At 41.0% G+C, this 22,755-nt stretch overlaps 1 protein-coding gene and 1 long non-coding RNA gene across 20 annotated transcripts in view; one reads left to right on the top strand and one right to left on the bottom strand.

The window, feature by feature from the left end:
• ANO4 (anoctamin 4) overlaps positions 1 to 22,755 on the top strand; it is a 419,392-nt gene that overhangs the window by 242,833 nt on the left and 153,804 nt on the right. The gene's annotated exons all lie outside the window — the stretch shown is intronic.
• LOC145547000 (uncharacterized) lies at positions 11,287 to 17,683 on the bottom strand. The gene is made up of 3 exons (XR_014083444.1): positions 17,495 to 17,683; positions 17,143 to 17,179; positions 11,287 to 11,532 (listed from the first exon to the last, which is right to left on the bottom strand). It is a non-coding gene; the product is annotated as an uncharacterized LOC145547000 (long non-coding RNA).

Below are 22,755 nucleotides of genomic sequence, written 5' to 3' on the forward strand. Positions count from 1 at the left end.
ACAGACATAGAGAACAGACTTGTGGACACAGAGTGGGAAGGAGAGGGTGGGAGGAGTTGAGAGAGTAGCATTGAAACATATATATTACCATATGCAAAATAGATAGCCAGTGGGAATTAGCTGTGTGATGCAGAGAGCTCAACCTGGTGCTGTCTTACAACCTAGAGGGGTGGGAGGGGAGGTTCAAGAGGGAGGGGACATATGTATACCTATGACTGATGCATGTTGATGTATGGCAGAAACCAATATAATATTAAAAGCAATTATACTCTAATTAAAAAATAAACACTTATCTAAGCATCTCTTTCTCCTCTTTCCCCCAAAAGTTCTTCTCTTGGTGGCAGCTTCCCTGCAGTGTTCTATCTACTACCAAAAGCTTGGTTTTCCTCTTTCTGGAAGCTTCTTCCTAAGCTGCTTTTCCCTGTGGCCCACACTCTGCATGAGCAGCACAGTTTGACTCTCAATTCCATCTCCAGGCTCTGCTTTGTATTTTCATGGTCTCAGCTGGCTCAGCAGAAAAAGGGTCTCTGCAGGATCTTCCTTGCTTAGAGGCAGCAGGAAATTATAGCTAAATTAATTTTCCCTGTCATAATTAATTAAAATAAAATGTCCCTTGTATGAACAGCAAATCTGCATCTCCATTTTTTTATGATATTTTTAAACCATCAGAAGCATTTTTGAGCTTCCCAGGTGGCACAGTGGTAAAGAATCTACCTATCAGTGCAGGAGATGCAAGAGACGTGGGTTTGATCCCTGGGTCAGGAAGATCCCCTGGAGGAGGGCATGGCAACCCACTCCAGTATTCTTGCCTGGAGAATCCCATGGACAGAGGAGTCTGGAGGGCCACAATCCAGGGAGGGTTACAAAGAGTTGGACATGACTGAGTGTACGGTTGCACGCAGAAGCACTTTTATTTAAATCAAGTGTTCTCATAAACAGCTGCAATAGAAAGCCAGCAATTTTAATAGCTATTTCAACTTCCAGAAGTTATTTACACCTTTTATATATAAAACAAAGAATTTAGTTCAAGGTGAAAAAGAAAACCCAGGGGACTTCCTGTGAATCCATGTATACCTGAAATGATGAACACTGAATAAATTTTATGAATTATTAGTATCTTCTTCATTAGTTTTGTGTCATGATGTCCAATAATTACAGAAAATATTTCACAGACTTAGAAGCTTTTGTGTCCAAATCAGCAAAGACGGGATCTGTAGTTGAAGTTTAATAGGAGAATCCTCGTCTCTTATAACATTGAGAATCATGAAACACAATCAGGAAAATTTTTGATTCTTTATAAAAAGTGAGGATCCAGTCAAATTTCATCTTTCTTGAAAACTTAACCCCCTATGTGGTCAGTCAATACATAAGTGCTTGCTTTAGCACCCTGGGTCTTTAACATTCTGTAACTCATCTCTCATATTAGTTCAGAGAAAGCAATTGATAGCCAAGTTCCCAAATAAAGTATCACATCCCAGTGATTTTCTTTTCAAGTGTCTATTTAAAGAGACTGTCTTCTTTAAAGGTAAACTCATATTTATAAACCCACATTTTCTATTTTAGTTTTATTTTTCATTTTTAATTTTGTGTCCATCATTGACTCTTTGGTACCCATTTTGAAATCAGTATCAATGAGGTTTATCTTTTCCTTTTTGTAAGGGGTCAGGTTGTGGATAGTTTTGGAATGTATGAGTACCAATTAGATTAAAGGAGCACCCTTCCTCTTTAGAATCATGCAGAACATAGGAGAAAACTCATATCATCAGGTGTTTACAAAATAACTGTAATTATATAAATCTTACCATCTTGATGATAATTAATTCATTCAACAAATATTTATTGCACATTCACTCTCTGCTAGGCACTATCTTAAGCACTAAGAACACAGTAGTGAATGAAATAGACAAAAAATTCCTGCCCTGTTGGAACTTGAGAGCAAAGTAAATAAGTAAATCTATGTAGAACAACAGTAAATGCTGAGAAAAAAGTAAAGCAGGAAGTGTTGAGAGGGGCTTACAATTTTATAAAAGTTGGTAAAGATGGGCCTCTCTCTCAGGGACCAAGAAGAGCACATACAAAAGCCCTGAGGCAGGAGGATGCCTGGTGCGTTTATGAAACACTGCAACGGCCAGTGAGACAGGAATTGACTGAGCAGGGTAGAGAATAGTGAGAAATTGTATCAGAGAGGCAATGGAACAGATGGCATCAGATCTTTGAGATCACTGGGCAACTTTAGTTTTTCTCAACATGACATGGAAAATCACTGGACGGTTTTGAGCCAAGGCATTATAAGATGTGGTTTCTGTTTTATTAGGGCCACTCAGGTTTAGGGCAGAAGGAGAGATGCCAGTTAGGAGATTTGTTGCAAGAATCCAGGAAAGAAGTGATGGTGGCTTGGCTAAGTGCACAGCAGAGAAGATGTTGAGAAGAGTAGTGAGTAGAGCCTATGGGATCGCAGATAGATTGAATGAGTGATGTGAGAGATGAGACGGTACAGGTGCTTCAGCTGTCTGTCGCACACTGTTCGTTTAAAGAGTTGGAAGAAAGGAATCACCATTTACAGGGAAGCAAAGGGAAGTGAGTCTCCTTGTAGATGTGTTAAGTTTGAGGTGTTCCGGTGGTGCAGATGTTGAGTAGGAGGGAAGATTGTGGAAGACAGGGAGAGATATGGGCTGGAAATAGACTTTTGGATGATAGGAGTCAGCAGAGAAGAGCTAGAAGGAAACCTTAAGGGTGTGGAGCTCGGAAGGAAGCGTGTCAGGAGGGAAGCACAGTTGTGTCCAATGCTGCTGATGGAGTGAGTGAGATAAAGACTGAAAGTCATTGAATTTAGCAATGTGGAGGATTTTGGTGAGCTGGGCAAGAGAAGTTTCCACAGAGAGGTAGAAGTAAAAGCATGACTAAAGTATATTCAAGGAAGGAACGGGAGGAGAAAATGTGGAGAGAACAGATAAAAATAGCTCTTTGAGAGTAGTTCACTGTAAAAGGAAAGAGACTGGTGTAAGCGGTGGAGTCAATAAAGAGATGTTTTTACTAAGATAGGAAAGATAACTGCATGATTTAATGCTAATAGAAGTAATTTGAGAGGCAAAATTGATATTGTGGAAGAGCAAAGGAAGAATGTTTAGACCTGTGCCTTCAAAGCACTAAGTAGAGTGGCCACAAGTTCCTCCCATGCAGGGACCTACCTGCCTGCATCTGTGTCCATAAAAGTAGCCTTTCCCCTGGTGCTAAAGGTGTTCTAATCGTGCTCCCAGCTAAGGCCAACCTTTTGTTTGGGGCTGGAGAAGGAAAGGCAGCGCACTGCAATATTCTTGCTTGGATAATCCCATGGACAGAGAAGCCTGGTGGGCTACAGACCGTGGGGTCACAAAGTGTCGGACACAGCTGAGCAATTGAGCAAAGTTTGCTTTGGGTATCACACTCCATCTTCTCAGTCCTACTCAAGGACATTGCCCCCTCCAAAGATAAAATATAGCAAACTTTAAAAATACATTCACAAATTCATGCCATGTGTCAAAATAGCCTATTTCTCTTTTCACTTGTTTTTCAGGAGGATTGGAAAAATCTCACTGTGGTAAACATCTGCATAGCACTCAAGGTTGGGAGTTGTGGATGTTTTTCTTTGAGATGATAACAAAAATAGTATTATTAAAATTCTCACTCTTGCCTTTATGAACCACTTACTATTATCTCCATTTTATAGGTGAGACAGTTGAGGCAAAGCAATAACTTGCCCCAGGTGATAAGGCTAGTAAGAGATAAAGGCCACATTAAAACCTGAGCCTGCTTACTCTTTACCCTTGTATCATGTTGATTCCTGCTATCTGAAGATGGAATCTCAGGATTAAAAAAGGTTAGGACATGGGTGGAGTTTTGAAAGAGAACCAGGAAAACTGGAGTGCATAGTGAAGTTGGGTGCTATCTAGACTATTTCGTTGCACTTTGGCGGCCAGTAGTCATAGATATGAATCTTGGTTCACAGCTTATAAGCTGAGTAGTCTTGAGCAACTTATCAAAGTTTTCTGGATCTCAGCTTTCACATTTTTAATAATGAGGATGATATTATTTACCATGAACAGTGTGAGGATTAAGTGAGCCCTTCCAGGTGAATACAGAGTACAGTGTAAATCTTTTTTAATTTACCTGAATTTTATCTGTTCCACCTTCTATTCATGGCAAACAATTTATGATTATGATATAAAACTTCTTTGTGAAATATTTTAAAAAGTGAATCAAATTAAGTAAATACAGGAAATTAAAATATTGTAGATAATATACACAGATTTGGCAGAAGCATGATTTTAGTCTGTTACTTGACTAGTGGTTATGGTGGACAGACCCTGAAGCCCTGCCTCCTGGTTTTAATGCCTTTGTATCATTCCCTCTCCTGGGGAATAGGTGACTTGCTCTTAACCAAAAGAATATGGCAAATGGGATGTCACTTCCATGGTTATATTATGGTATGTAAGACCCTGCCTCAGCTGACAGACATTGGACTCTCTTTTGCTGGCTTTGAGGAAGTAAGCTCTCATGTTGTGAAACTGTTTATGAAGGGGGCTCTGTGCAAAGAAGGGGAGCTGATCTCTTAGAGCTAAAAATTGCTCCCAGCAACTGGCCAGAAAACAGGGACTACAGACCTGCAACCTCAAGATGATCTCTGCCAACAGCTGAGGGATCCTGAAAGGAGATCTGTCTGCAGTTGAGCTTCTGTTGAGACTGCAGCCCTGACCAAGACCTGTATTGCAGCCTGGTGAGACCCTGAAGCTGAGGGCCCAGCTATGCTATGTCTGGATTCCTGACCTACAGGAACTGTAAACTCAGTAATATGTGTTGTTTTGTTGTGGTGATTTGTTCTGCAGCAGTAGGTAACTTAATACACTGGTTAAGAGTCTGGGGTCACACATTCTGAGTTCTCATTTGTTTTCATCGTTAAAAGCTGTGTACACTTGGGAACTTGAGCTTAATGAGGCTAATGATGAGAGCTATTGGGTTGGCCAAAAAGTTTGTTCAGGTTTTTCCATAAGCTATTATGGGTTATAATACTGCATGGGTTATTATACTAATTAAATGAACTCATTCATATCAACTGCTTATCTCTATACCTGTCATATTGCAAGCAAGTAATAAATCTTTATTACCATCATTATAGTTATCATAACAGCTAAACATAATATATTAACATTAATACTTCAAAAATAGTTTTTCAAGGTAAACTCTTTGGAAAATTTATCATCCAGTTTATACATGCCTTAAAATCTAATCATTAGGATAGCAACATCAACTGACTATATATTGCTAATAATGTGTGTGGATTAATGAGATTAGTGATTACCATAAATGCTCTTGGAAGAACTTAAAATACCTTAGGTAACATGTTTAACATTGTCAAGGTTCAGACATTTCTGTGCCCAGAGAATTTGGTTTTAGATTCTTCAGGGAATAAAATGGTATATCAACCCAGAACTGAAACACTGCTCAATTGCCCATCCTAGTCTTGCTTGACACCTATTCAGGGGAAATCTATACAAAGATTCCCCATTGAAAGTGCTAATCTCACCACGACTATTCTCTGCCTTCACAGGCTTCCTGCTTATCCTGCCCTTCCTATTTTCACCCCTGATTATGTTCTACAACCACTGTTATTATAGATGTTCTCTCTGGATCCCCAACTCTGAGAATGAAGGAAAAAGGACCAGAGTCTCCTCCCTTATTTATAGTTCAAACCATGATAAATATCTAAAATAAATGTCAGGACAAACTGAACTATCCAAACTCATGTCCTCTAGTATTTTCTAGACCCCCCTCCACTTAATAATCTCCATTTTCTGGTATGTCATACATATGTTCTACCCAAGGTCTCAAGTTGGATTTGAAGGGAAGAGAAAATTAAGGCCAGTCCTAAGCACAGAATGAAGAAGGCACATTTTCTTGTGAAAATCAAAGCCCTGGAAATTCCTTGAGTATTTATCTTAATCTGTCTGGGCCGCTATAACAAAATACCATATACTGGATGGGGTATAAATAACACAAACTTATTTCTCATAGTTCTGCAAGCTGGGAATTCAAGGTGCTGGTGAAAACCTTCTTCCTGGTTCATAGACAGCACCTTTTTGCTGTGTCTTCACCAGCAGGTAGAGAGCTCTCTGAGGTCTCTCTTTTAAAGGAACTAATCCCATTTTTGAGGACTCCATAACCTAATCACCTCTCAAAGGCCCTAGCTCCTAATACTATCACATTGGGGGTTAGAATTTCAACAAATGAATTTTAAGGGGATACAATTCAGATCGAAGCAGTACCTTTCAGGAGTTCATTGTTGATCCATACTGACAGTGGCCTTTTTAAAAAGTGATCTCTGAGGTTGAATTTTTTCCTAAGCAGAAGTGGAGCCTGAGGTGAGGATTCTTGCAAAGTTGTTGTTGGGTAGAGTAAGCTCAGGAGAAAGGGGTGTGGGGAGGTAGCAGAGGTTGGAGGAGAAAAGCCAAGCTGAGAGTATAGTCTTTATTCCAGGTAGAGAGTTCTGGATCTGGTTCCCTTTCAAGCAGAGGCCCTCCTACCCATCAATCATGGGCTGAGGCTGGGGTGTGGTGGGAGGTAGATGCTGCTCCTGCTTGGCGGAGGATGATTCCTCAGCACTCAAGGCTGCTTGGCTTCTGGGCTGTACACCACCAGAATTCATTACCAGTAATACTGTATCTCTACTGATCATATGTTGCTGTTCAGTTAGTAAGTCCTCTCTTGACCCTTTGTAACCCCATGGACTGTAGCCTGCCAGTCTCCTATGTCCATGGGATTTCCCAGACAAGAATACTGGAGTGGGTTGCAATTTCCTTCTCCAGGGGATCTTCCCAACCCAGGGATCAAATTCACATGTCCTGCATTAGCAGGTAGTGAATTCTTTACCACTGAGCCACCAGGGAAATCATCTGTGGCTTTAAATGGCCCACTTTGAGATTACAGCAGTCAGGGAATTCATGATGGTATTGATGGGAGTGAAGAAGAGAGAGGAAGTGCACAAGGACCCTTACTATGCTTTAATTTGTCCAGTGTTCCCTCTAAGATACTCCATCTTAAAGGCAAGGATTCCATGTGGCCAGTGTAATTACTTTGAGGGCAGAGATGGTGTCTTGCTGGTTTTTAACAGTAAGACTGAGCCCAGTGCTTAGCTTGTGGGATTTTGAGTTTGTCACAAGAGATTGTAAATAGTTGATTTCCATGGCTGTGTCTGGGTAGCATCAATTAATTTAGCTCCAGGATTTCTCAACCTCAGCAGTATTGATGTTTGGGGCTGGATAATTCTCTGTTATAGGAGGCTGTTTTGTATACTATAGGGTGTTTAACAGCATCCCTACCCACTAGATCCCAGCAGTGCTCCTACCCCCACCCCACCAAGCTATGACAACCCAAATGTCACCAGGCATTGTCCTGTGTTCCCAGGAATAGGTGTATAAAATTGTCCCTGGCTGAGAGCTACTGAGTTAGACACTTAGATCCAACTTTATGCAGTTGGTTGCAGTGTCTATGAAACAGCTAAAGGAATTCAAGGCAGCTGTTCTTTCATCCACCTGGGCTAAATAATATAAGCACTCTTAATATCAGACTTTTGAATCATAAAGATCCTATGTCTTTGAAGAGAGAATAAGGTAAATTAAGTTTGACCTTTCAAGCCAGACAACAGGAATTTAGATCCACTTGCTACTTCATCACTTACTGAGTAAATACCCAGATGAGAATCTTAACCACTCTGTGCCGCAGCTTCTTCATGTGGATAAAATGAGCTAATATATTGTAGCCTGCTTAGAAGAGAGTCCAGCACATACAAAGTGCCCAGTGAGTGGTGGTTGTGGGTGTTGATAAAGACGGGAGTGGTTTCAGCCCCAGGTCACCTTGTGTTCTGATCTCATACATTCAACCCTGTCACCTCTTAGACTGAGAGTCCCTGGTCTGTGTCTAGGGAAAGCTGTGGGGGTCTGGTGAAATACCAATGGTAAGTCCCACCTCATCACCAGGACGCAGTCCTGCTGTCATCCACCACTGCCCTAAGTCAGTCCATCAGAATCAGGGCTTCATTGTCACGGGTCCATCTTAAGATTGTTTCACCAAATGGTAGAGGATGGGGACTTCCTCCTCGCTCTCACTCTTTCTTTCTCTATTTCTCTCTTCCTCTTTCTGTCTCAGTCTTCCCTTTCACTCTGACTTTTGAGATTGCTTTAAAGAGTGGAGGGCCTATTTATTTTTACCTCGACTGTTTTTGCTTGTTCAGGAAGACAGAATTTAAGCAAAACATTTCTGTTGCCAGGTCAAGATGACCAGTACACAGTTATCCTGAACTGATTTACTCAAAGAATCATTCTAAATCAATACATACTTACATGACTCATGTGTATTCCTTTGCTTAAGACAGAATGTTAAGGAAAAAATTACCCGTTATATAAGACACAGCTGAAGAACCGAAATCACATTATGAACTGTTGTTACCATCCCACGAGAAGAAAATTAATCTAAGAGATCTTCTCACTGGTCTAAATTGAACTTGTCTGATATAAAACACATTTCGCATTGTTTTTACATACCAAAGGTGGGCAATGTAGAGTTGGAGCTTTGAAAGGAACTGAAAGTCTTTTCTTAATGATGTTATTTTTGTTGCTGTTGTTCTTACTATGTGTTATGTTAAGTTGCTGAAAATTACACAAATTATACACTAGGGATATGATGTTAATTATTCATTAATGAGATGGAGTGATTTCAAAGCTTTGCAGCAGTCTGGAGAACTGTAAATCCGAGGTCTCCTGCTCATAATCCTTACAAGTCGAAAATCTGACAAAGGTGAATTGTAAGCTGAATTTTATTGACCAAGCCTGATATACTTCATTTGCAAAAGTGATGATGCAGCACTGTCCCTTGGAGGCAAAGACCAAGCTTTAACTCACTTCCTGTTGTGGCTTAGGCATATTTTAAGAGCAGTTGATGACGTCTGATGATTCCTGTTTCCAAATAGAGTCATTCTTCATTCATCAAATATCGAATGAGCATCATGTCTAATTATTAAGGGAAGAGAAGCATTAAATAAGTCAGATGTGATGAGAGCTGTGAATAAAATACATAAGAATCCTGGGAGGGAGTCACTATTTTGTCCAGGAATTCAAGGTAAATCTCCAAGATAATGAGTGAACTAAGAGAGAAGTTGGAATATGCATTTCTAAACCAAATTGTTAAAAGCCCCCCAGAGTTTTCCCACTATTGGGGTTACTTTTGCTTGCATTTTCCCATGTGTGGAGTGGAATGAGGGTTGGAAGAATAAGTGGACCCACTGAATGTGGTAGGAATATGTCCTATAGGAAGAGGGAAATGGGTCGATTTGGCTGGGGTGGGGGCAGAGAAGATGACAGTGTTTGCATCTATATGACCTTGCCCAGGGCCCAGAGCAGGGGCCAAATCAAGTGCCTGAGCAATACTGGGACTTTGCTGACCTGTTTCCAAACCCCTCCCTAACTTGCCCTTTGCCATTCATTAGTTTAGCTTCCACCTCTTTTGGTGCTTCATCTTTCGTGATCTGACACACTTTCATCTGCACTTACATCACATTTCTTCTTTGAAAGGCTTCCCTAGTGCTTGTAACTGTTTGGCCCCTCTTTCAATTAAGAGTTATGCAGAAAATAAGCCACTGTATGTCTTCAAAGCATGAAGTCTTTGATACAGAAGCTTGCACCATTGATGAAAAGGGCAGGGAAGCCACCTTCAATTGTTTCCTGAAACATCATAGCAGTGGTCCCAGGCACTGACCTGGAATCCACTAGGGGTCCCAAGAATGTCTGACTGTGACAAAGATGACTCTCAAAAGACTCACTTGAAGCTGTCTCTAACCTACACAAGTGTGGCTAGCTGGAGGGAGAAACAGCCTCTTCTATTTTCCAGATTTGATTTTCCTGAGTGTATCCCTCATTGTTGACTCTAACCCACAGCTCCACAGGGAAGTGTATTCTGGAAAATGCAGTCCCAGTTTCTCCCCAGCAGTGCAGAGGAGACTTCAGAAAGAGAGGGGCGGAAATGCCAAGATGACAAAAAACAGCATTACTCCACCTCCTTCCAGGTTTGACCACCTAGCCCTTCATTTAAGGCTACGCCAGCTCCTTCTCTGTCATACTCAAAGGGTTTACAGTTGTAAGTCATAAATCTAATACAGTAAGTCCCCCACATACAAACCTTCAAGTTACTAGTGGTTGTACTTTTGTGTACTTTACTGTACAATACACACATTATGCTTTTGTATACTTTATAGCACTGTGTACAGTTTAGTAGTAGTGTGTGTGCTCAGTCATGTCCAACTCTTTGTGACCTCATGGACTGTAGCCTACCAGGCTCCTCAGTCCATGGGATTTTTCAGCCCAGAATACTGGAGTGGATTGCCTTTTCATCCTCCAGGGGATCTTCCCAACCCAGGGATTGAGCCTGCATCTCCTGCATTGGTAGGAGGATTCTCTACCACTGAGCCACCTGGGAAGCCACAGTATAGTAATAAAGTATCTTTGTTTCAAGCCCAGGGTGTCAGGAAGCAAGCCTAAAAGCAGGGGTTATGTGGCTGGTACTGCTTAGAAGCACCACCTGATGTACTATACTACTGTACTTTTCAAGATACTGTACTGTAAGATTAAAATTTTTTTTAATTTTGTGTTTGTTTTTTATGTATTATTTGTGTGAAAAGTATTATAAACCTATTACAGTAATAGTCGATTGTGTTAGTGGGGTACCGAGTCTAACTTTGTTGGACTTACAACAAATTGGACTTATGAATGTGCTCTTGGACTGGAACTCCTTTGTACAGAGGGGACTTAGAGTACTGCCCCTCAAAGTGATGATGGAACAGCTTTCATCATGTGACTGTAGCTGGATATATTGCCCATAGTCGAAATACCTCCCTCACACCCACACCTTTCTTCTGATGCTAACCCCAGGCAGTTCTTTGTTCATAGCAGAGCTAAATTCATTGAGACCGAATCTTTAATTAGACATTCAGACAGTAGCAGTCCCCAGCCTGCATAAGGAGACATCTGTGTATCTGTGGTGCCTGAGGAAGGAAGAGGACAAAGGAAAGACAAGCTGAAAACTCCTCTCACAGCTGAGTAAAAGGGGAAGGTTCCCACCGCCACTTGCGGCTCCTATGGTGTTAGAGTGTCAGTCATCACATGTATGGGGGGAATGTCATATTCCAGGCATAGCACCAGGCAGTGGAGAATCAGTAATGAAAAAGTGTTCCTTTTATCTATAGTTACGTAACAACTCCAGGACTTGTGGCTTAAAACAGCAGTTGTTTATTTTACTGTCAAGTCTACAGTTGAGCAGCGCTTTGCAGGACTGGCTCTTTTCTGCTCCCTGGGTCGTGCTCCCAGGAAGCTGGTGGATCCCCTTTCAAGGCAGCTCTCAGCTAAGAGCTCAGCTAGGCCTGCAGGCTTCAGGCTTCATTTCTTTCCATTTGATTCTCTACACAAGCTTCTCTGAGACTCCCCTGCCACGGGCCTCCTCATGACATGGTGCCTGGGTTCCAAGAAAATGAGGCAGAAGTGCATTTTTTAAAAATTAAAATATAGTTGATACTGTGTTAGTTTCAAGTATATGGCAAAGTGATTCAGTTATATATTTTTCATTCTTTTCCATTATAGGTTATTGCAAGATATTGAATATAGTTCCGTGTGCTATATAGTAGGTCCTTTTTGCTTATCAGTTTTATTTATAGTATCAATAGTTTGTTAATTGCCTTCTCCTATTTATCCATATCCCTTCTCTCTTTCCCCTTTGGGAGCGTCCCTGGTGGCTCAGATGGTAAAGAATCTGCCTGCAATGCAGGAGACCCCAGTTTGATTCTTGGGTCAGGAATATCCCGTGGAGAAGACAATGGCAACTAACTCCAGTATTCTTGCCTGGAGAATTCCATGGTCAAAGGACCCTGGCCAGCTACAGTCTAAGGGATTGCAGAGTCGGACATGACTGAGCGACTAACCCACTCCTCTCTTTCTCCTTTGGTAGCCATACATTTATTTTCTGTGACTGTGAGTCTGTTTCTGTTTTGTATATGTATAGATTCATTTGTATTATTTTTTAGATTCCACATATGAGTGGTACAATATAATATATAATACATAGCATATATGATATATAATACATAGCATATATGACATAATATCATATAATACCTTTCTCTGCCTGGCTTACTTCACTTAGTATGATATTCTGTAGGTCCATTTATCTTGCTGCACTTGGTAATATTTCATTCCTGTTTTGTTGTTCAGTCGCTCAGTCATGTCCAGCTCTTTGTGACCCCATGGACTGCAGCACTCCAGTCTTCCCTGTCCTTCATTATTTCCCAGAGTTTGTTCAAACGCATTCTTGTTTATGGCTGAGTAATACTTCATTGTATATATATGTGTGTATATATATATATAGGTATATATATATACCACTTCTTCTAAAACCCATCAACAGATGTGCATTTTTATGACCTAGACACAGAAATGTTTCTTCTGCTGTGCTCTATTGGCAGAGACAGGAACAAAGGGAAGGTACGTAGGCTCTACCTCTTGATGAAGAGAGGCAAGGTTCTGGGAGACATGTGGGATGAAAGCTATTGTCAGGGCCATCTTTGGAAAATATAGCATGCCACGTCATGCTCAATGTGGTGAAGACAGGCATGAAACAGATGACTAGAAGACAGCCTGGAAAGTTTTCTATGGAAACACTAAGAGAACTTCAGACTCTGCCCAGAGGTTTCAGGAAGGTTAGAAGCAGTGACCTGGGCCTTGAAGGATGCATTGACAGAGCAGCGAAGTAGAAGGGCATGGAAGCAGTTTGAGTGAAGACAAAAGAATTTGCAGTGGAGGCATCACTGCCCCTCCAGCAGCTCTGCTTCCCCAGATGGAGTAGGAATCCCATGAGTACTGCATGGATTTACCCACAGAGCCTAGCCTAGTGCCTGGCTCATCACTTCACCTTGACTTTCAAGTTGTTTATGCTCATTCAGCAATTTCTCATGAATATAATTTTCATCAGACATAATTGTCCTCATAGGCCTTGATGAGTGTACTAATTCTGGCCAGATAAGCATTTTTTAGTCATTTGCTTTCCAAAAATGGTCTAAACTAATATCACTTAGCTTCTTTACAACCAAATCCACCCCAGCCATACTTCTATTTAAGTAGTATCATCTTGTTGCTGGATTTCTTTCAAGCTAGATGTTTTACTCAGCCTACTGCACCATTATCACCTGAAAACTCAACCAAGATCATGACAGTTTTCCAAAAAGATGGTGTTTATTGCTCAATAGAGTTCTTTGTTGTGCATCTCCATTCTCTATTCTGATTTGTTCCGCACAGGATGAAATTAAAAAGAGCTTTAGAAAAGACAGAAGAAGCAGGCAGAAGAATGAAGGTGTACTACACACAGTTTTCCTTGACCTTAGTCCAGTAGGCAGGAAAGAAAATGACACACGATGAGACCTGGTGTCCATTAGTGTTTCAGAAATGTGTTCCGTCTCCTCTTGGGGCCTCTCCTCATCTGCGGACTGACAATTCTTTGCTTTAACCAGTATATTATTTTGGATTTCACAGCAGTAAATCACTTTGGCATTCATTTGAGGCTGCCTTGATTCAGCTTTTCAAACTCTAATAAGTGCCTGTGGGTCTTCTGAAATCTAATCCTTCATTCAGTGACTCCTGGATCACACTGTGTACATTATGTTTGGGGCATCCACTCTTGCTTCTTTTCTGACTGCCAGAAGGAATCTCTTACCCTTCAGTTCTCTGTACAAACTCCAGTGGAATGAACAAGCCCTAGTCTTGATTGTTTTCATCACACAGTGGTTTATTTAGTTTGGAAAACAAAGATAGAAATTAGCAGGTAAGTACTGAAATTTAGTTTGTAATTGTTCTTTTCTTTTTCTAGATATACTTAACAAAGATATACCTTAATCTCTCTTTGAAATGAAGTCTCTTTAGGGAAAGAGAATTCTAAGTACTTAAATACTTAAATACTTGGAACTGAAACTTGCCTTGAATGGGTTTAGATATTTCACATTGTCACTGGAGAGGGCATTGACTGTCATGATGAGCCTGCTGATTAATTGTCCCAGCCTCTCATTTGATCATCATTTCATCCCCCTCATTACTTCACTTCGATTCCAGGATCCATCATTCTGACCACTCATTTACAAGCACTTCAGTCCTCTCATTCCTTCATTTCTTTGACTTATTTGCCTGGCAAAGCCTTGACTTTGATTAAATCCCACCTTCTTTGTGCCTGCACCTGAACAGGTTGAATGTTCCTAGAAAAACATGCTGACTTGTTCCCTTTATGACTACCATCTCGGACAAGGACTAGAGTACCAAAGAATGCCAGGGAGCCTAGTAGATGTGCTTCCCTCCTTACCATAATGAGCAATTATATTCATTTCTTCTTCCCATCGTTCCTTTCTTGGCCTCTTCCTTTCATTCATTCATTTTTTAAATTTTAATTGTTCAATAAATAGACAATGCCTGGCATAATTCCAGGCATTCAGAATACATCAGGGAACCAAACAAAGAGCCCCTATCCTTGTAGTGGTCACCTTTTAATTGTTGAAGTAGGGAGGACCCCTTCCAAGGCACGAGAGTGGGCCCTCATCTATCACTCAGAAATGAATTGTCCGAGGGGCACATCTGCTGCCAGAGCAAGAGACTTGATTGGGAAGGGGCAACCAGGCAGAGAACAACAGGGTAAGGGAACCCAGGAGAACTGCTCTGCCATGTGGTTCGAGGTCTCAGGTTTTATGGTGATGGGGTTAGTTTCTAGGTTGTCACTGGCCAATCATTCTGATTCAGGGTCCTTCCTGGTGGCGTGTGCATTGCTTAGCCAAGATGGACTCCAGTGAGGAGGGTTCTGGGAGCTTGGTAAGACATGTGGCATCTCCTTTTGACCTTTCCTGAATTCTTCCAGTTGGTGGTAGTTTTTAGTTCCATGTTCCTTACCAGGACTTTCTCAGTGGCTGCTATCTTACGTGACCAGGGTGGTCAGTTTCAGTCAGTGTTTCCCCTAACATAATGAGTGAGACAGTGAACAATAAACATAGTAAAAATAATATGGCATGTTAGAAGATGATGTAGCAAAGGAAAAAGTAGAACAAAGTATGAGAGTGCTGGAGGGTGAAGGAATATGCTTTCTAAATAGGGTGTGATGTAGGGGGCTCACTGAAGGTGACATCCGACCAAAGACTGAATAGGAGTTGACCAGCTGTAATTCCCCACCATCTTCTTACCCCTGCGCCCTCTCACCTTCTTTATCTGTCCCCCTACCCACCCACCCTCCCAGGCTCTGCTTATAATCTTGTCTGTACTTTGAGAGAGACTAGAAGCAGTCGAACAGGCTTCTCTGTGCCCATCCCCATGTTCACTGTCTGCCTTCCCGCTGTTACTATGCTCCAAGTGGCTGCCACTGTCCTGGGAGCCCTCCAGTTATGTGCTGAATCCCTCCCATTTCACCTCCTCAAGGACTTTGCTTCTGTGATCATCTCTTCTCTCTCCTACATCATCAGTTTTTGCTCTCTACTCAATCATTATAAACATGCTTCTGTAACTTATAAGAAAAACCCCTTGACCACCCCCCATATTCTCTTCCAATGACCACCTCATTTCTCTCCTCCACTCCACGGAAAAGCTTGTTCAATGATTTGTCTAGTGTCCTTCTCTCCATTTTCTCACCTACGATTCTGTCTCTGTTTTTTAAATTGATAGTTTTATCAACAATCCATAGTTGGTATGGATTTCTCTGGTGGCTCAGAAGGTAAAGAATCCGCCTGCAATGCAGGAGACCTTGGTTTGATTCCTGGGTCAGGACGATCCCCTGGAGGAGGGCATGGCAACCCATTCTAGTATGCTTGCCTGGAGAATCCCCATGGACAGAGGAGCCTGGCAGGCTATAGTCCATGGGGTTGCAAAGAGTTGGACACAACTGAGCGACTAAGCATAGCACGTAGTTGATATACAGTACTGATAGTTTCGGGTGTACAGCAAAGTGACTGTTAAACATTTTTTCAGATTATATTCTATTATAGGTTATTGAATATAATTCCCTGTGCTGTAGAGTATGTCCTTGTTGCTTATCTATTTTATGTATAGTAGTTTGTATCTGTTAATCCCCTACTCCTAATATGTCCCTCCTTCCCTCCCTCTCCCTTTTGGTAACCATAAATTTGTTTTCTATGTTTGTGAGTCTATTTATGTTTTGTAAATAAGATCATTTGCATCATTTTTTTTAGATTCTACATACAAGTGATATCAAATGGTTTTTGTCTTTCTGTGTCTGACTTACTTCACTTAGTATGATAATCTCTAGGTCCGTCTGTGTTCCCACAATAGACATCATCTTATGCCAGTTGTCAGTTGATGGGCCCAGCCTCTTTTCAAACTACTGGATCTGGGCTTCCTCCCTCCATAGACACTGTTTTTTATTAAGATCCATTTTAGCCACACCCAGCACTCATGCCATTTCTGTTATCGTACTGGCTTTGTCAATAGCATTTGTCCATATGGTAGATTGTTGCTTCCTTGACAAACATTATTTTCTTGACTCAGAAGGCATCTCATGCTCACCTGACTTTCCCTTCTTTTCTGACCCTTTCTCAGTCTACTTTGCTCACCCTCCTGTTCCACTTGACCTCCAGCTTTTAGAGCATCCTAAGATGTGGTCGTGGGCGCCTCTCCATCTAGATCTCCTTATAATCCCATGAAGTTCAGTGCAGAGCTTTTATATCACTTCTATATGTCACTCAACGCTTGAAGCAACAGGATTTACTTCTCGATCTCAGGATAGCAGGGAGAGGGGGAAGAGTTACCGTTTCCATGTAATTATCAGGGACCCAGCATCACAGTAACTTCATCCAGACACCTGCCTTTGTGGAAGGGAAAGGCAAATTGCATACCGGTCTTCAAGGCTTCTGATCATAGCTCAGTAGCCTGAGCGTGTCCTATGGCTCCAGTCTAACCACTGGGTCAGGAAGCCCAGCTTTCTATGTGCCCAGAGTAGAGGAGAACCAGATGCCAGTGATACATGGATGGCCCCCACACAACATGATTTCAAATACATTATATAATTTTATGTGTAATTTATGTCTATACATACCTATCTATATCTGTCTGTCTGTCTCTCTATCTTGGCCCTATAAAGTAAGCAAAGGAGTTATGTTAGCATTACACCAATGAGGAACTGATAGGAGATGAGGTATAATCTATCAGTTATATTTCTGATCATTTAAGCCCCAGTTTTTGACTCTTTATCATAACCTTTAGGTAAAAAAGCAGTTTGTAAGCTATCACTCTTTGCACTGTTTCTGCATCCTCTAGTTTCTGTCAGCATTCCACCAAAAGATAACTAGAATAGGCCTAGGAAGGATGTCATAACCTTTCCAAGTGTGTTAGAAAGTTATTTCCAAAGTCAAATTGCTGCTTCATTGGCAGCAGACAAGATACTCAACCTGTCCTTTCTGGGTCATGCTTGTTTCATGGCTGTTAGTCACTGCAGCTTATTAAGGACATAATGACACATTGATTATTGACTGGGTCATAACTGTGAATAGTTATCAGCAGGTCGATTGTTCATGATAATATAAAGTGTAACTGTGATGATACAGTTGTCTCCAAGTTCAGTGTATCTTATACATCACCTTGAAGAAAAAGAGAAATGTTATGATGAGGACTTTTAGAGTTGGGTAGATCAGAACTGACATTGCTTGCTTCTGAGAAGAGATTTAGTACTCCATGAAGGGAATGTCCACAGGGGGAACATTTTCTCTCCTACCCTCCCATTGGGCATGAAACCAACCACTATTCATATTCATTACATTGTACTCTGCATAATTTTGCAGTTAGTTGATCTGATGAATTGTGAGTTCCCTGAGATCAAGGACCATGTCTTAGCCTTTTCTGTATCCCAGCTTAGTACCTAGGATGTAGTTAAATTTATCTTTAGGTATTTGTTGAATGACTATGAATGGTTATGTTGTGAAGTAGGTAAGACATTTGTTTTACACAATAGATATACTGTGATAGTCAGGTGATGGAGGAAAGGTATTCTGTCTCAGTGTGTATTGATTAGCTCTACTCATCAGATACAACTGCTCTTCCTGGTGGCCTCATAGACAGATGGGTCCAGAAGATGACTTCTGTTCAGTGAGCTGGACGCAGAAGTGGTGTGTGTCCTCATGAAACCTTCTGAGCTCTGCTTTCCCTCTGGCACAGTCACCCTCAGCATGGATCACTGAGTCACTGCAGTAAGCTAACCTGCAATGGACACATATTGGTTTGGCCAGAAAGGTCATTCAGAACCTGAACGACCTTCTGGCCAACCCAATAATACAAACAGGAAATAGAACTTTATCATAGCACCAGCCAATAGAAGCAATATAATTCTAAAATTTTTGGTAACAGTGTATAAAAAGTAAAAAAACAGACGAAGTTAATTTTGATGTTTTATTTAATATAGTAGATCTAAATTATCATTTAAACATATAATCAAGAGATAAAGAGATACTTAATGTTCTTGTTTTCAGACTTCTCAAGTCTTCAAACCTAGTTCATATTTTCCACAGATCTCAGTCTCGACTAGCTGTATTTGAAGTACTTAGTAGCTCAAATATGGACAGCATAGTACTACCATTTTCAGTCAGTTCAGTCACTCAGTCATGTCCATTTCTTTGTGACCCCATTAATCTCAGCATGCCAGGCCTCCCTGTCCATCACCAACTCCCGGAGTTTACTCGAACTCATGTCCATCGAGTCGGTGATGCCATGCAACCATCTCATCCTCTGTCATCCCCTTCTCCTCCTGCCTTCAATCTTCCCCAGCATCAGGGTATTTTCAAATGAGTCAGTTCTTTGCTTCAGGTGGCCAAAGGATTGGAGTTTCAGCGTCAGTATCAGTCCTTCCAATGAATATTCAGGCCTGAATTCCTTTAGGATTGACTGGTTTGATCTCCTTGCAGTCCAGGGGACTCTCAAGAGTCTTCTCCAACACCACAGTTCAAAAGCATCAATTCTTCAGTGCTCAGCTTTCTTTATGGTTCAACTCTCACATCCATACATGACTACTGGAAAAACCATAGCTTTGACTAGATGGACCTTTGTCAGCAAAGTAATGTCTCTGTTTTTTAATATGCTATCTAGGTTGGTAATAGCTTTTCTTCCAAGGAGCAAGCATCTTTTAATTTCATGGCTGCAGTCACCATCTGCAGTGATTTTGGAGCCAAAAAAAATTATTAAGTTTTTCATGGTTTCTTTTGTTTTCCCATCTATTTGCCATGAAGTGATGGGACCAGATGCCATGATCTTAGTTTTCTGAATGTTGAATTTTAAGCCAGGCTTTTCACTCTTCTCTTTCACTTTCATCAAGAGGCTCTTTAGTTTCTCTTCACTTTCTACCATAAGGGTGGTGTCATCTGTGTATCTGAGGTTATTGATATTTCTCCTGGCAATCTTGATTCCATCTTATGCTTCATCCAGCTCAGCATTTCACATGATGTACTCTGTATATAAGTTAAATAAGCAGGATGACAATATACAGCCTTGACATACTCCTTTCCCAATTTGGAGCCAGTCTGTTGTTCCATGTCCAGTTCTAACTGTTGTTTCTTGACCTTCACACAGATTTCTCAGGAGGCAGGTTAGGTGATCTGGTATTCCCGTCTCTTTCAGAATTTTCCACAGTTTGTTGTGATCTACATAGTCAGAGGTTTGGCGTAATCAATAAAGCAGAAGTAGATGTTTTTCTGGAACTCTCTTTCTTTTTCTGTGATCCAACGGATGTTGGCAAATTGATCTCTGGTTCCTCTGCCTTTTTTCTAAGTCCAGCTTGAACATCTGGAAGTTCACAGTTCATGTACTATTGAAGCCTGGCTTGGAGAATTACCTGCCATTTTAAGTCATTGATATTTGGGTTTATTTGTTGCTACTGCATAACTTAGCTTATCCTGACTGATATGCCAAACACGGATTTTCTTCAGGTAGCCCAATGCAGTGCATTTCCTAGGCTTGATATAGGGATCACCAGGGTTGCTGCAGAGTAACCAAGAGCATGTTTCATCAGTGTTCACTTAATTGCAGCACAGGAAACTTCTGAGGGAACGTGAAGATTTTTGCTCAGCTCTGCAGCTTTGGATCCTTCCTGGTTGTGACCTGGAGGAGTATTTGCTTAAGTTTCTCATATATAAATTTAAACCACATTGAAACCTTCATGGTGACAAGAAGATGAGTTTTTCTTATAATAGTGTTTTAACAAGGTAATCAATAATGAGAGAACGTTACTTATAGTCTAGGTCCCAAGATGTTCATCCTCCATAACTATGTGCTTAGTAATACCAAGGTTCTGGGAATACAGCTAAAGGAAGCTGTATGGTTTCCTAGAGACAACAGTGAAATATGTAATTTCAGAATTAATGTAGTTATAACCTGTATTAGTTTTATTAACTGACATACAGTTAATTTACAACATTGTGTTAGTTTCAAGTATACAGCAAAGTGATCTAGTTACATATATATGTGTAACATATATATGTGTAACATATATATGTATATATCTTGTAATAACCTATGTAATATCTCTTAATAACCTATAATGGAAAAGAATCTGGAAGAAAATTCATAAATATATATATGTATATATACTGAGTATATATATATATATATGTGTGTGTGTGTGTGTGTGTGTGTGTGTATTCTTTTAATATGTTCTCTTCCATATTCTTTTCCATTTGAGGTTTTACAAGATATTGAATACAGTTCCTTGTGCTATACACTAGGTCACTGTTGTTAACCTATTTTATACAAAATAGTGTGTATCTGTTAATCCTAAACTAATATATTAAACCTGTATTAGGTTTATATTGCTGCATAAGAGATTACATCAAACTTAAAAGGCTTAAAACAGTCCATGTTTATTATCTCATAGTTTCTCTGTGGGCCAGAAATCTGGATACAACTCACTGGGATCTTCTAATCAGGCTGCCACAAAGTTGCCATTAGGATTTCAACCAGGCTGCATTCCTTCCCAGTTCAAGGTCCTTTACATAGTTATTGGCAGAATTTATTTCCTTGTGGTTGTCAGACTAAAGTTCCCCCTTTCCTGCTTGACTGTCAATTAGAGGCTGCTCTCAGCTCTTAGGGGCTGCCCGCAACTCCTGGTCGTCCAAGGCTTTCTCACAACATGGTAACTTAGTTCTTTAAAGCCAGCAGAAGGATCTCTCTGACACTGAAACTGTTTTAAAGACTGACCTGATGATTCAGGCCAATCCAGGATAATCTTTCTGTTTATTCACTCAAAGTTAACAGTTGAGTATCCCAGTCCCAGGAATGCCATCCCCTCATATTCACAGTTTTCACCTATTTTGTTATTCAGGATGTGTATTCAAGTAGGGTGGTAATCTTGGGGACTGTCTTATAATTCAACTTGTCACATAACTTGTAACCTGAAGGAGCAGGAATTTATCAGACAGAGAAAATAACATGAGAAAATACTGAGGCTGTCAGGAGATTGGTGATGGAAAGAAGAAATGAGGGCCATGTGACTGGAACCCAGAGAAAGGAAAAATGATACAAGATAAAGGAGTAGCTGGATCATGCATTGGCCACCTTAGTGATTTTCCAGACGGTCATGAGATACCATGGATCACAATATATTTTTAAAGATGTTTCTGATGTCAGCGAGAACACACAAGGCAAGAATGGAACTAGAGGGAGCCCAGCTTCTAGGAGTCTTCAAGGAGCTAGATGATGGAGACTTAAAGGAGATGGTGGTGGAGATGAAAAGAAATGGATAGATATGAGAGAAATGTAGGAGGTGGAATCAGTAAGACACAGCAATTGACTGAAAACAGTCTAAGGAAAAAGAAGTCAAAGGTGACTCCTGGACTTGAGAGGCTGATTGTGCCACTTGCTGAGTTTGGGGACAGTGAGAAGAGCAGTGTTTTCCATAAAAGTGGATCTGTTTTAAACACTTTGGGTGTGATGCACCCATGAGATTATGAGGGGTAGATAGTATGTTGGCCATGGTTGCTGATCTGGAGCTCAGAGGAAGGGTCTGAACCAAAGGTAGGGATCTGGGAGACAGGTGACACCTAAAGCCATTGGGAAAAGATGTGGTCTTCCCAGGAGATCAGGTGGAATGAGACTAGAATCTGGATGGAGGCCTTGGGGAGCCTCATGTAAAGATATGCCAGGGAGGAGTGAGGAGCAGTTTCAGATACCTTTTTCCTATCTGTTAGTGTTAGTTGCTCATTTGTGTTTGACTCTGCGACCTCATGGACTGTAGCCTGCCAGGGTCCTCTGTCCATGGAATTTCCCAGTCACGACTACAGGAGTGGGTAGCCATTCCTTTCTCCAGAGGACCTTCCCACCCTGTGAAGTTGAACCCATGTTTCCTTCATTGCAGGCGATTTCTTTACCATCTGAGGCACCAGAGAAGTCCTATTTCCTGGCTGATGCTAATATTATCTTCAGGGAATGAGCACTGTGACCATTTAGGAACGTACAATATCTCAGAGGTTTTCTCTACCAGGGCATAATGAGAGAGAGTGGGAGAGAGGGAGAGGGAGAGAGGGAGAGGGAGGGAGGGAGGGAAAGAAAGAGAGAGAATGTGTGTGTGCATGTACATGAGTTGTAGAGAGAGAATTGCGTCAGAATCAGTTGAAGAGCTTTTTTGAAACTACACTCAGGAATTCTGAGGAGCCCTCAGGGAACCAAGAAT

This window comes from Giraffa tippelskirchi, chromosome 4, assembly GCF_054371585.1.
Source record: "Giraffa tippelskirchi isolate mGirTip1 chromosome 4, T2T-mGirTip1v1.2.pri, whole genome shotgun sequence".
Lineage (NCBI taxonomy): Eukaryota > Metazoa > Chordata > Mammalia > Artiodactyla > Giraffidae > Giraffa > Giraffa tippelskirchi.